Source organism: Scyliorhinus torazame, chromosome 7 (assembly GCF_047496885.1).
Source record: "Scyliorhinus torazame isolate Kashiwa2021f chromosome 7, sScyTor2.1, whole genome shotgun sequence".
Classification (NCBI taxonomy): domain Eukaryota; kingdom Metazoa; phylum Chordata; class Chondrichthyes; order Carcharhiniformes; family Scyliorhinidae; genus Scyliorhinus; species Scyliorhinus torazame.
The window spans coordinates 276,058,910-276,071,486 of record NC_092713.1 but is presented as its reverse complement, the minus strand read 5'-3'; the positions used below and the strand labels follow the sequence as shown (position 1 = coordinate 276,071,486).

Below are 12,577 nucleotides of genomic sequence, written 5' to 3'. Positions count from 1 at the left end.
AATCTTTATTGCCACAAGTTATAACAATCTTTTTTGCCACAAGTAGGCTTACAATAACACTGCAATGAAGTCACTGTGAAAAGCCCCTAGTCGCCACATTCCGGCACCTGTTCGGGTACACGGAGGGAAAATTCAAAATGTCCAAATTACCTAACAGCACGTCTCGGGGCTTGTGGGAGGAAACTGGAGCACCCGGTGGAAACCCACACAGACACGGGGAGAACGTGCGGACTCCACACAGACAGTAACCCAAGCTGGGAATCGAACTTGGGACCCTGGAGCTGTGAAGCAGCAGTGCTACCCACTGTGCTCCCGTGTCATCTGGTGCATATGTTGCATTTCAGGCAGGAATGAAGGGTGCAAGCTGTTACGATACCCTGAGCAAGTGCATGTTCAATTGCAGCCCCACTCGTCCCAGAGTCACAACATCAGTTCGGTAATTGTTCTGTAATTTCATGGCATTTGACCTAGTAATGATTGTGGTCATCAATATTTTTAACTCTCGGCTAAGCTGAATTTCCTCATTCTGCAGAGACTTGCAAAACGCATATCTTATACATTTTGTGTTCGTAACAAATAGCAGATTACGATACATGTTGTTATTTGTAGCTTCACAGATGATGTGGGTCAATGAGCAGTTTTCCAACTCTGTCTAGAAGGCACTTGGATTTTTCCAATTTATCAAAGTCCAGTTGATTAAAAATTCCCATTAAAATTACTTTCCTGTCTTGCAGACCTGAAATGTTAGAGGAATCAAATGTCTTTTGTCAATCCACCTGTGGGATGTGGGTGTCGCTGGCAAGGCCTGCAATTATTCCCACCCTTAATTATCTTTGAGACGGTGGTAGTGAACTGCCTTCTTGAACCACTGCAATCTATCTGCTGAACCCACAGTGCTTCTGGGAAGGGAGTTCCAGGATTTTGATCCCATCCCAGTGAAGGGATAGCAATATAGATCCAAGTTAGGATGCTGGGTGGTTTGGAGGGGAATTTGCAGGTGATGGTCTTCCCATGTTGCCCTTGTCCTTCTGGATGATGGAGGTCATGGGTTTTGAAGATATAGCTGAAGATGCCTTGGTGAGATGTGTCATGACACCCTGGGCAAGTGCGCAGTCAATTCCAACCCCACTGTTCCCGGAGTCACAACACAAGTGAATTAACCAATAATTCTTATAAAAATACCCAAAGTCTTTGGCCCTTGGTTGTCCAATAATTACAATCACCAGGTTTGTAAGTTTAAACACAATTACTGTTATTTATAGCAAGAACTATAATGAACTCTGCAACAATTAAAACTGGTTAACTAATTCCTAACTCTCCACTTTAACTCGCTCCATGTATTTATGTTATATAAATACACGCACACACACGACAGACAAACAAAGAGAGGTGGAAAGCGGTACAAAATCATAAATGAAAGGAAAAAGAATCTTTGATCCAGATGATGATTCACCTAGTATTCTGCTCTCCAAACCTTGTTTTCAGTATGCGTTTACGCTCTGGCTCCAGCCCCTCCAGAGGATGTCTGCCAGAGGCATCAAAGGCGCTGGAAGCAGCAGGCTGCCTCCACCTCTGATGTGCATACTCGAGACACACCTAGACATAGCTGTAGACCACAAAAGATCAAGAAGAGAGAGGATCACAGAGTGGGCATTGGGTAAGGCATGGGGAGGGGGGGTTGCGGCTCTATCTGTAGCTGGGGGAATGGAAATATCAAACGTTCTCTGTTAAAACATGCTACACCTGATATATGTGAAGCCTATCGCGTTAATATTCACAGTGTGCCTGCCTGTGCCCCCCTGTTACCCTCTGTTCCCCCCACCACCAGGACACAGTGGTCCAAGATTAAACATCCTCAATGCAGACCTGGTTCAGAGCATGGGTGTCAGCGCACTGTCAGCAAAAAGATGGGAGTCAGACTTTTGCATAAACTGAGGAGCACCAGAACTAACTTCACAGCAAGTTATCATCACTCTCCTGCCTTGTATATTGACCCGCTGACCGTGCCGTCACAGGCCCTGGGTGATGTTGAACAGGCCCTTGACTGCTAGAGCAGCGTAGCTGGGGGGAAGGAGAGATGCAGGGTGCGGGGGGGAGGAAGGATGGGAGGGAAGGAGGCGGATGGGTGGGAAAGAAGGGAATACGGGAGGGGGGATTGGGGAAGGAGGGATTGGTGGGGCAGAAGAGGGTAAGCTAACGGACCTATGAGAATCAAGTGAGGATGAGGGCCACACTGATCCTTGGGGCATGCCAGACCCTTGCCACTGCTTGTTCTCTGTCCTCTGCCTCTCCTATGAGTCTTCCCTAGGCTCGTCCTGCAACCCCTCCTGCTCCTCGTCCACCTCCTCCTCAGACATGGTCACACGTTCCTCCTCCTCCAGCATGTCGCCCCGCAGCTCTGCCAGATTTTGGAGGGCACAGCAGACCAACCAAAAGCAAGAGACCCTCTCGGTGGTGTACTGCAGTGCACCACCAGAGCGGTTCAGGCACCGGAACCTCATTTTGAACGGTCCAATGCACCACTCAATGACAGCACATTTGGCAAATTGGACCTCGTTATATCAGGTCTCGGCCTCAGTCTCCGGCCTCTGCACTGGCATCATCAACCAGGACCACAGCGGGTACCCCTTCTCCACCAAGAGCCAACCCGTCATCCTCGGGAGGTCCTCGAAGATGATAGGGATCTCCGGGTGTTCCAAGATGTTGCTGTCATGCACGCTCCCTGAGAAGCGTGCACACACGTGCATGATCCAGAGGTGACACATGAGTTGAACATTGAGGGAGCTGTAACCCCTTCCTGTCATTGAAGGGGTTACACTCTCTGAAGCCCCAGTGTGCGCAAGATGATACGCATGCCATCAATTACCCCCGGATCAGGCATCTTGGTGTGCCTTGTCCAGCTCAAATTTTATATTGTCTGATGCCTGGACATACAGGGCATCCATAATGTCAAGGATGCACTTCTGGGCTGTTGCTTGTGATATGCTGGAGCCCTGGAATGATGGCTAGCTCTTAACTGCACTCTGAAATGGCTTTTGTAGTCATGTTCACCACTCAAGAACAAAATAAAAACCTCAGGGGGACTTCCCACCAATGTTTTTGGCAGGGGGGAAAACCAGTGGGGGCAGAGAAACCAATGGGAATCCCTGTACAGTGTTTATGCCTGCAGGATTTCGCATTGACATTGTTTGTCCCCCCCCCCCCCCCCCCTCCCATGAAGTTATGGGGTTCCCGCTATGAAAGGCCGGGAATTCAATTACCATACTTTTTTAAAATATACATTTAGAGTACCCAATAATTTTTTTTCAATTAAGGGGCAATTTAGCGTGACCAATCCACCTAGCCTGCACATCTTTGGGTTGTGGGGGCGAAACCCACGCAAACATGGGGAGAATGTGCAAACTTCACACGGACAGTGACCCAGAGCCGGGATCGAACCTGGGACCTCGGCGCCGGGAGGCAGCGGTAATAACCACTGTGCCACCGTGCTGCCCCCAATTACCATACATTTAAATATCGTGAGCAGACTTCCCCGCTGAATTATCCCCCCCCATATAAGGATTGTGGGGTATACAACAGGTCTGGACCAATAGGGACCTGGCGAATTGTCCCTGCTGGGGACGCACAGGGATGTGAGGCCCATACCCAGGCAGTACACTGGGTGGGGGAGGGGTAGCAGTCCGTATCGGTGGGAGGTTTTGTTTTTTAAAATGTTCTTAAATTGACACGCCCTTTGCAAATGGCGCCCCGAACTGTCAGGGGGCAAAGTGGCTGGCGGGTCAAGTTCATTCAGTGCACGCCTCACTAACATAATATTGTGGGTTTCATCCCTTAAGTACTGAAAAATTAGGAGGCAAAGTCGGCTAGGTGGCTGGTGGGCTGCCTTCTGCTTTTCCCAGCCAACACAATACATTGAAATAAAATCATAAAATTCTACCCACAATGTTCACCTCCTATGTGAACACTGTAAGATCATTGTGCAGGTCTGCGCAAGATATCCTGGACGCTGCTATAATTCTTCTATTTTGCCTTGCACACATTGCATTGTGGACAGGAATGGAGCTGCAAAAGGAGGAAGGTGCAGACAGTTTGAAATCCACTGAGGGTGAAGAGGAGGAATGAGAGAATGAGGAGTAGCTGAAAAAACAGGTGTGGCCATGGTGTCTATAGTTGTGGCTCCCAGAGAAGTTTCTGACAGCCTCATACAGGAAATCTCTTCTTATCTGAGTGTGAGATCATATGCCAGGGCAGACAGAAACTTTCTGGCACCCACCCAACAGAAATCATTCCCAAGAAAATAAATGTAACCATTACGTTCACATCCTTTACTGGTCTATACGGGTCTGCTGAAGGCTATATTCTCAATTTGGAATTTTGCAGAAAACCAAGTAAATAACAGGGAAATAGTGAGGTTAGAATCCCTTGCCCAAATTGAAAGTTTTTTATTGCCTTGCCAAGAAGTACCAAAAGAAAATATACTGATATCTTTCTGGCTACTTTCATTTTTTTAAATATAATGGACAAAGACTGACGAGCCAACACAGGCTACAACTGGCACAAAAGGAATTTCTGGCTTTCAGAAAACTACAGCAACTTCGCTATCTCCAAATATACGCGAATGCTCCCTGTGACTGCAGAACTTGTATTCCAAGGACATGCACAAAGACCTCTTTACTTTTCTGAGGCAAAGCCCTGGCCAACCGAGACAATCCAATTGTGAGGGCAAAAGGACCATGTAAACTTATCTCCGGAATTCAGACGAGGAATCTACATCCTTTGTCCAAAGCAGGGAGAAGAAGTTTGGGGTGCTATACCCGGCCAGACTCTGGGTAACCCATGATGGCCAGGTGTATTATTATGAGTTGCCGGAGGAGGCCAATGACTTTATAAGGGACCATAAGCTGGGGAAGAACTGAGGGGAGGTACGGGATGGAGGAGTTAAGTCCACAAAAGTTGGGAGTTACTGTTGTTCTGGGTTGCTGATTGGCGGGGGAGGGGGGGTGGTGTTCAGAAACAGTAAACTTGTAAGGGGGGGGCTATTTGTGAATTCTGCTGTTTTTGCATGTAAGGGGTGTGTTAGATGGTGCCCTTTGGGTTGTATTGATGGTTTTTGTCATTACTTAGGGTGGTTGGGAGCCTGTTGCGCAGGCTAAGGTGGGTTGGTGGAGGGAGGGGTGTGTGTGTGTGTAATGGGGCCTTTGGGCAGGAGTCTCTAGCAAGCAATGCTGGTGAACAGGAGTGTGATGGGGGAGGAGGCCATGAGGATTGGCCAGTTTTGGGGAGGGGCAGGTGGAGAGAGTGAGACGTGGCAGGTTTTGAAGATGAGTGTGGTCATGGGTGTGGGGCCATCTTGGATGCTTTAGAGAGGGATTGGGTGCGCCAGTACTGGAGGGGGATGATGGCGGACTTTGGAGGGGGGAGGAGGCGCAAGCGTCCGGTGAGAATTGTGACCTGGAAAGTCGGCGGGATAAACCCAGTCAAGAGGTCCTGGGTTTTTGCACACCTGAGGGGTTTGAGAGCGGAGGTGATTTTCTTGTAGGAGACACATCTCTGGGTGAAGGATCAGGTTAGGCCGAGGAAGGAATGGGTAGGACAAGTTTATCACTGGAGGTTTGACTTGAAGTCGAGCGGGTGGTCATTTTGTTGAGCAAGAAAATGGGGTTTGTGGGAGGTGTGGGATCCGGGGGAAAGATTCGTTTTTAAAAAAAATATATTTTATTCAAATTTTTCGGCCAAACTAAACAGTACAAAAGTTTTTCCCATTTTACAACAATAAAACAATATAAATAACAGTGACTGTTTTTAACAAATAAATAAATAATATATAAACTAAATGGCAACTGCCATAACAAAAATAATAGCTCTCCCAAATAATAAAATCAAGCAATCCAATATACATAACCAAGTACAAATATCTATACAAAAACACCCCTGAGGACCCCCCCTCCCCCCTGGGTTGCTGCTGTTACCTTCCCATTTCCTTTATCGTTCTGCGAGGTAGTTAATGAACGGTCGCCACTGCCTGGTAAACCCTTGAGCCGAACCCCTTAGTGCAAACTTTATCCGTTCTAGTTTTATAAACCCTGCCATGTCGTTTATCCAGGTCTCCACGCCCGGGGGTTTGGCTTCCTTCCACATAAGCAATTTTCTTCGCCGGGCTACTAGAGACGCAAAGGCCAAAACATCAGCCTCTCTCGCCTCCTGCACTCCCGGCTCTTCTGCAACCCCAAATATAGCAAACCCCCAGCTTGGCTCGACCCGAACCCCCACCACCTTCGAAAGCACATTCGCCACCCCCACCCAGAACCCCTGCAGTGCCGGGCATGACCAAAACATGTGGGTGTGGTTTGCTGGGCTCCTCGAGCATCTCCCACACCTATCCTCTACCCCGAAAAATTTACTGAGCCTTGCGCCCTGTGCAAAACCTTGAATTGTATCAGGCTAAGCCTGGCGCACGAGGACGAAGAGTTTACCCTACGTAGGGCATCTGCCCACAGCCCCTCTACAATCTCTTCCCCCAGCTCTTCTTCCCATTTTCCCTTCAGCTCATCCATCATGATCTCCCCCTCGTCTCTCATTTACCTGTATATATCCGACACCCTGCCATCCCCCACCCATGTCCATGAGATCACTCTATCCTGAATCTCCTGCGTCAGGAGCTGCGGGAATTCCCTCCCCTGTTGCCTCGCAAAAGCCCTCAGTTGCATGTACCGAAATGCATTCCCTTGGGGCAACCCATATTTTTCCGTCAGCGCTCCCAGACTCACAAACGTCCCGTCTAAGAATAGATCCCTCAGTTGTACAATCCCAGCTCTCTGCCATGCTCTAAATCCCCCATCTATTCTCCCCGGGACAAACCTATGATTATTTCTTATCGGGGACCACACCGAGGCTTCCGTCATTCCCCTCTGCCGTCTCCACTGCCCCCAAATTTTCAGTGTTGCCATCACCACTGGACTTGTGGTGTATTTCTTCGGGGAGAACGGCAACGGCGCCGTCGCCAGTGCTTGTAGGCTGGTTCCTTTGCAGGACGCCATCTCCAATCTCTTCCACGCCGCTCCCTCCCCTTCTCCCATTCACTTACACACCATTGAAATATTGGCGGCCCAATAGTACTCACTTACGCTCGGTAGTGCCAGTCCCCCCCCTCTCCCTGGTACGCTGCAAGAACCCCCTCCTCACTCTCGGGGTCTTCCCAGCACACACAAAACTCATGACACTTTTCTCGATTTTTTTGAAAAAAGCCTTCGTGACCATCACAGGGAGGCACTGAAACACAAAAAGGAATCTCGGGAGGACTACCATTTTGACCGCCTGCACCCTACCCACCAGTGACAGGGGCACCATGTCCCATCTCTTAAAATCCTCCTCCATCTGTTCCACCAATCGTGTTAGATTTAGCCTATGTAAGGTTCCCCAACTCCTGGCTATCTGAATCCCTAAGTACCGGAAATCTCTTGTTACCTTCCTCAGCGGGAAATCATCTATTCCCCTACTCTGCTCCCCCGGATGCACCACAAACAACTCACTCTTCCCCATATTCAATTTGTAACCCGAGAATTCCCCAAACTCCCTGAGTGTCTGCATTATCTCAGGCATCCCCTCCACTGGGTCCGCAACATACAGCAATAAATCATCTGCATACATAAGAACATAAGAACTAGGAGCAGGAGTAGGCCAACTGGCCCCTCGAGCCTGCTCCACCATTCAATGAGATCATGGCTGATCTTTTGTGGACTCAGATCCACTTTCCGGCCCGAACACCATAACCCTTAATCCCTTCATTCTTCAAAAAACTATCTATCTTTATCTTAAAAACATTTAATGAATGAGCCTCTACTGCTTCACTGGGCAAGGAATTCTGATACAATGATACCCGGTGTTCTTCTCCTCCCCTGAGTACTCCCCTCCACTTCCTGGAGCCCCTCAATGCTATGGCCAGGGGCTCAATTGCCAATGCAAACAGTAACGGAGACAGGGGACACCCCTGCCTCGTCCCTCTATAAAGACGGAAGTAGTCAGACCTCTGCCTGTTCGTGATCACACTTGCCACCGGGACCATATATAGCAGCTGTACCCATCCAATAAACCCTTCTCCAAAACCAAATCTCCTCAACACTTCCCACAGGTAGTCCCACTCCACTCTGTCGAATGCTTTCTCGGCGTCCATTGCCACCACTATCTCCGCCTCCCCCTCTGGTGGGGGCATCATCATCACCACTAGCAGCCTCCGTATGTTCGTGTTCAGCTGTCTCCCCTTAACGAACCCAGTTTGATCCTCGTGGACCACCCCTGGGACACAATCCTCTATCCTCGTCGCCATCACCTTGGCCAGGAGCTTAGCATCTACGTTCAAAAGGGAAATGGGCCTGTAGGACCCACACTGCAGCGGGTCTTTTTCCGTCTTCAAAAGTAACGATATCGTCGCCTCCGACATAGTCGGGGGCAGCTTCCCCCTTTCCCTGGCCTCGTTAAAGGTTCTCGTCAAAAGCGGGGCCAGTAGGTCCATATATTTCCTATAAAATTCCACCGGGAACCCATCCGGTCCCGGGGCCTTCCCCGTCTGCATGCTCCCAATCCCCTTTATCACCTCCTCCACCTCAATCTGTGCTCCCAGTCCCGCCCTCTCCTGCTCCTCCACCTTCGGGAATTCCAGCTGATCCAGGAAATGCATCATTCCCTCCTTCCCTTCCGGGGGCTGAGCCTTCTACAACCTCTCATAGAATGCCTTGAACACCCCGTTCAGTCTCTCCGCTCCCCGTTCCATCTCTCCCTCCTCATCTCTCACCCCACCTATCTCCCTCGCCGCTCCCCTCTTCCTCAATTGTTGGGCCAGTAGCCGGCTCGCCTTCTCTCCATACTCATACTGTACACCCTGTGCCCTCCTCCACTGTGCCTCTGCCTTACCCGTGGTCAGCAGGTCAAATTCCACATGTAACCTTTGTCTTTCCCTGTACAGTCCCTCCTCCGGTGCCTCTGCATGTTGCCTGTCCACCCTCAGAAGTTCTCTCAACAATCGCTCCCTTTCTTTACTCTCTTGCTTCCCTTTATGTGCCCTTATGGATATCAGTTCCCCTCTGACCACCGCCTTCAACGCCTCCAAGACCACTCCCACCTGAACCACTCCGTTGTCATTAAGCTCCAAGTACCTTTCGATACACCCCCTCACCCTTAGACATACCCCCTCATCCGCCAATAAGCCCATATCCATTCTCCAGAGTGGGTGCTGTTCTTTTTCCTCAACTACCTCCAGATCTACCCAATGTGGCGCGTGGTCCGAGATGGCTATGGCTGTATACTCCGTCCCTGTCACCTTCGGGATCAGTGCCCTTCCCAGGACAAAAAAATCTATCCGTGAATATACCTTGTGAACATGGGAGAAAAATGAGAACTCCTTACTCCTAGGCCTACTAAATCTCCAGGGGTCTACTCCTCCCATCTGCTCCATGAAGTCCTTAAGCACCTTGGCCGCTGCCGGCCTCCTCCCAGTCCTGGACCTCGACCGGTCCAGCCCTGGATCAAGCACCGTATTGAAGTCTCCCCCCATTACCAACTTTCCCGCCTCCAGGTCCGGGATACGCCCCAACATACGCCTCATGAAGTTTGCATCTAAACCTGAATGAAACACCTGTCCCACCCATCCTTTAAGTAGTCTAACCTGGTCTGTCCGTTTCAGGTGCGTCTCCTGCAACATAACCACATCTGCCTTTAATTTCTTTAGGTGTCCTTTTAATCGGCCCATTCAGCCCTCTCACGTTCCACGTGATCAGCCGGGTTGGGGGGCTCTTTACCCCCCCCCCTTGTCGACTAGCCATCCCCTTTTTTAACCCAGCTCCTTACCCGGTTCCCACGTACCCGTATATCCCACCGACGGTGCCCTCCCGTCTCGACCACCCCGCCCCATAACAGCTCCCCCTTCCCCTTAGCAGCAGCAACCCAGTTAACTCCCCCCCCCCCCCCCTCCGCTAGATCCCCTCTAGCGTAATTACACCCCCCATGTTGCTCCCAGAAGTCAGCGAACTCTGGCTGACCTCGGCTTCCCCGTTTGCCCTCGGCCCCTCACTGTGCGAGGCCCCCTCCTTCCTGCGTCCCTGTTCCCGCCATAATTACCATAGCGCGGGAGCAACTCCCGCGTTTCCCACTCGGCCCTGCCCCTAATGGCGCAGTTCCCTTCTCCTTCCACTTTCCTTCCCACCGGCGCCCACAGTTCCTCATACTCCCCCCCCCCCCCCCCCCCCCCCCCCCAGCAACGAGGGGAAGAGAGAAAAGTTACAGGATTGAAAAATTAACAAATTGAAAAATCATCCCCCCCCCCCCCCTTCCCTTCCCCTTCCTCGCCCCACATAATCACCCCACCACTTTATCCCAGAAGCTCTTTCTCTTGCCAGACTATTCCAGCTTCTCGTCCACAATGAATGTCCACGCCTCTTCTGCCGTCTCAAAGTAGTGGTGCTTCCCTTGGTGTGTGACCCACAATCTCGCCGGTTGCAACATTCCAAATTTAACCTTTTTGTGAAGCACCGCCTTAGCCCGATTGAAACTTGCCCTCCTTCTCGCCACCTCCGCACTCCAATCCTGGTATACGCGGATCGCCGCGTTCTCCCACCTACAGCTCCGAGTTTTCTTCGCCCATCTTAGGACCATCTCTCTGTCGTTGTAGCGGTGGAACCTCACCACTATGGCTCGAGGTATTTCTCCAGCCTTCGGTCTTTGCGCCAGAACTCGATAAGCTCCCTCCACCTCCAAAGGGCCCGTCGGGGCCTCCGATCCCATTAGCGAGTGAAGCATTGTGCTCGCATATGCCCCGACGTCCGCCCCCTCTGCGCCTTCGGGAAGACCCAGGACTCTTAAATTCTTCCTCCTCAAATTATTCTCCAGGGCTTCCAACCTCTCCACACACCTTTTGTGCTGTGCCTCGTGTGTCTCTGTCTTCACCACCAGGCCCTGTATTTCATCTTCATTTTCAGCAGTCTTTGCCTTCACAACCCGAAGCTCCAGCTCCTGGGTCCTCTGCGCCTCCTTTAGCCCTTCAATCGCCTGTAGCATCGGGGCCAACACCTCCTTCTTCAGCTCTTCCACACAGTGCCGCAGGAACTCTTGTTGCTCCGGGCCCCATACCAAACGGCCACCTTCCGACGCCATCTTGCTTCGAGCTTCCCTTCCTTGCCGCTGCTCCAAAGGATCCACTGCAATCCGGCCGCTATCCTCTCCTTTTTCCATATATATCCGGGGGGGGATTCCCTTCTATTTCACCGCACAATGATTTTGGCCGTTAAAAATTGCCGTTGGGGCTCCTAATAAGAGCCCAAAAGTCCGTTCCAACGGGAGGTGCCGAAACGTGCGACTCAGCTGGTCATCGCCGCACCCGGAAGTCCGGGGGAAAGATTTGTGATAGTGAGTGGGGTGTTAGAGGGAACGCTGGTGGTATTAGTCAATGTCTATGCGCCTACTGGGATGCCGCGAGCTTTGTAAAGAGCGCACTAGGGGCGATTTTGCACTTGGAGACGCACAAGCTGATCATGGGAAGGGATTTTTACTTTGAGATTGAGCTGAAGGTGGACAGGTCGAGCCCTAAGTCAATGGGTAGGTCTAGGATAGGTCTAGGATAGCGAGAGAGCTGGGAGGGTTTATGGATAGAAAAGGGATGGTTGATTTGTGGAGGTTGTCATGTGAGAGTGCCTTTAAGAAATGGATGTTTAAGCAATGTACCTTTAAGAAATGCAGTGATGTCAGAGTGTGGGTGGAGCTGGGCTTTAGATCAGCCATTTTGCAGTTTTTTAGTTTTAGTTTGAAAAGAGCTGGGGTGTGTCTGTATTTGCAGTGAGCTGGATCTGCTGTGATTTCTGCCATGAAAGACTATCTCTGGATCATTTCATAGAATCATAGAATCAAAGAAGTTTACAGCACGGAAACAGGCCCTTCGGCCCAACCAGTCTATGCCGCCCAGTTTTTACCATTAAGCTAGTCCCAGTTGCCCGCACTTGGCCCATAACCCTCTATACCCATCTTACCCATGTAACTATCTAAATGCTTTTTAAAAGACACAATTATACCCGCCTCTACTACTACCTCTGGCAGCACATTCCAGACACTCACTACCCTCTGAGTGAAGAAATTGCCCCTCTGGGCCCTTCTGAATCTCTCCCCTCTCACCTTAAACCTATGCCCTCTAGTTTTAGACTCCCCTACCTTTGGGAAAAGATGTTGACTATCTACCTTATCTATGCCCCTCATTATTTTATAGACCTCTATAAGATCACCCCTAAGCCTCCTACGCTCCAGGGAAAAAAGTCCCAGTCTATCCAGCTGCTCCTTATAACTCGAACCATCAAGTCCTGGTAACATCCTAGTAAATCTTTTCTGCACTCTTTCTAGTTTAATAATATCCTTTCTATAATAGGGTGACCAGAACTGCACACAGTATTCCAAGTGTGGCCGTACCAATCTCTTGTACAACTTCAACAAGACGTCCCAACTCCTGTATTCAATGTTCTGACCAATGAAACCAAGCATGCCGAATGCCTTCTTCACCACCCTGTCCACCTGCGACTCCACCTTCAAGGAGCTATGAACTTGT

General features: G+C 50.3%; 1 protein-coding gene across 3 annotated transcripts in view; it reads left to right on the top strand.

Annotated features, from left to right (window-relative positions):
- Nucleotides 1-12,577, top strand: part of LOC140427053 (organic cation/carnitine transporter 2-like) — a 332,051-nt gene that overhangs the window by 72,266 nt on the left and 247,208 nt on the right. The window lies entirely within an intron of this gene.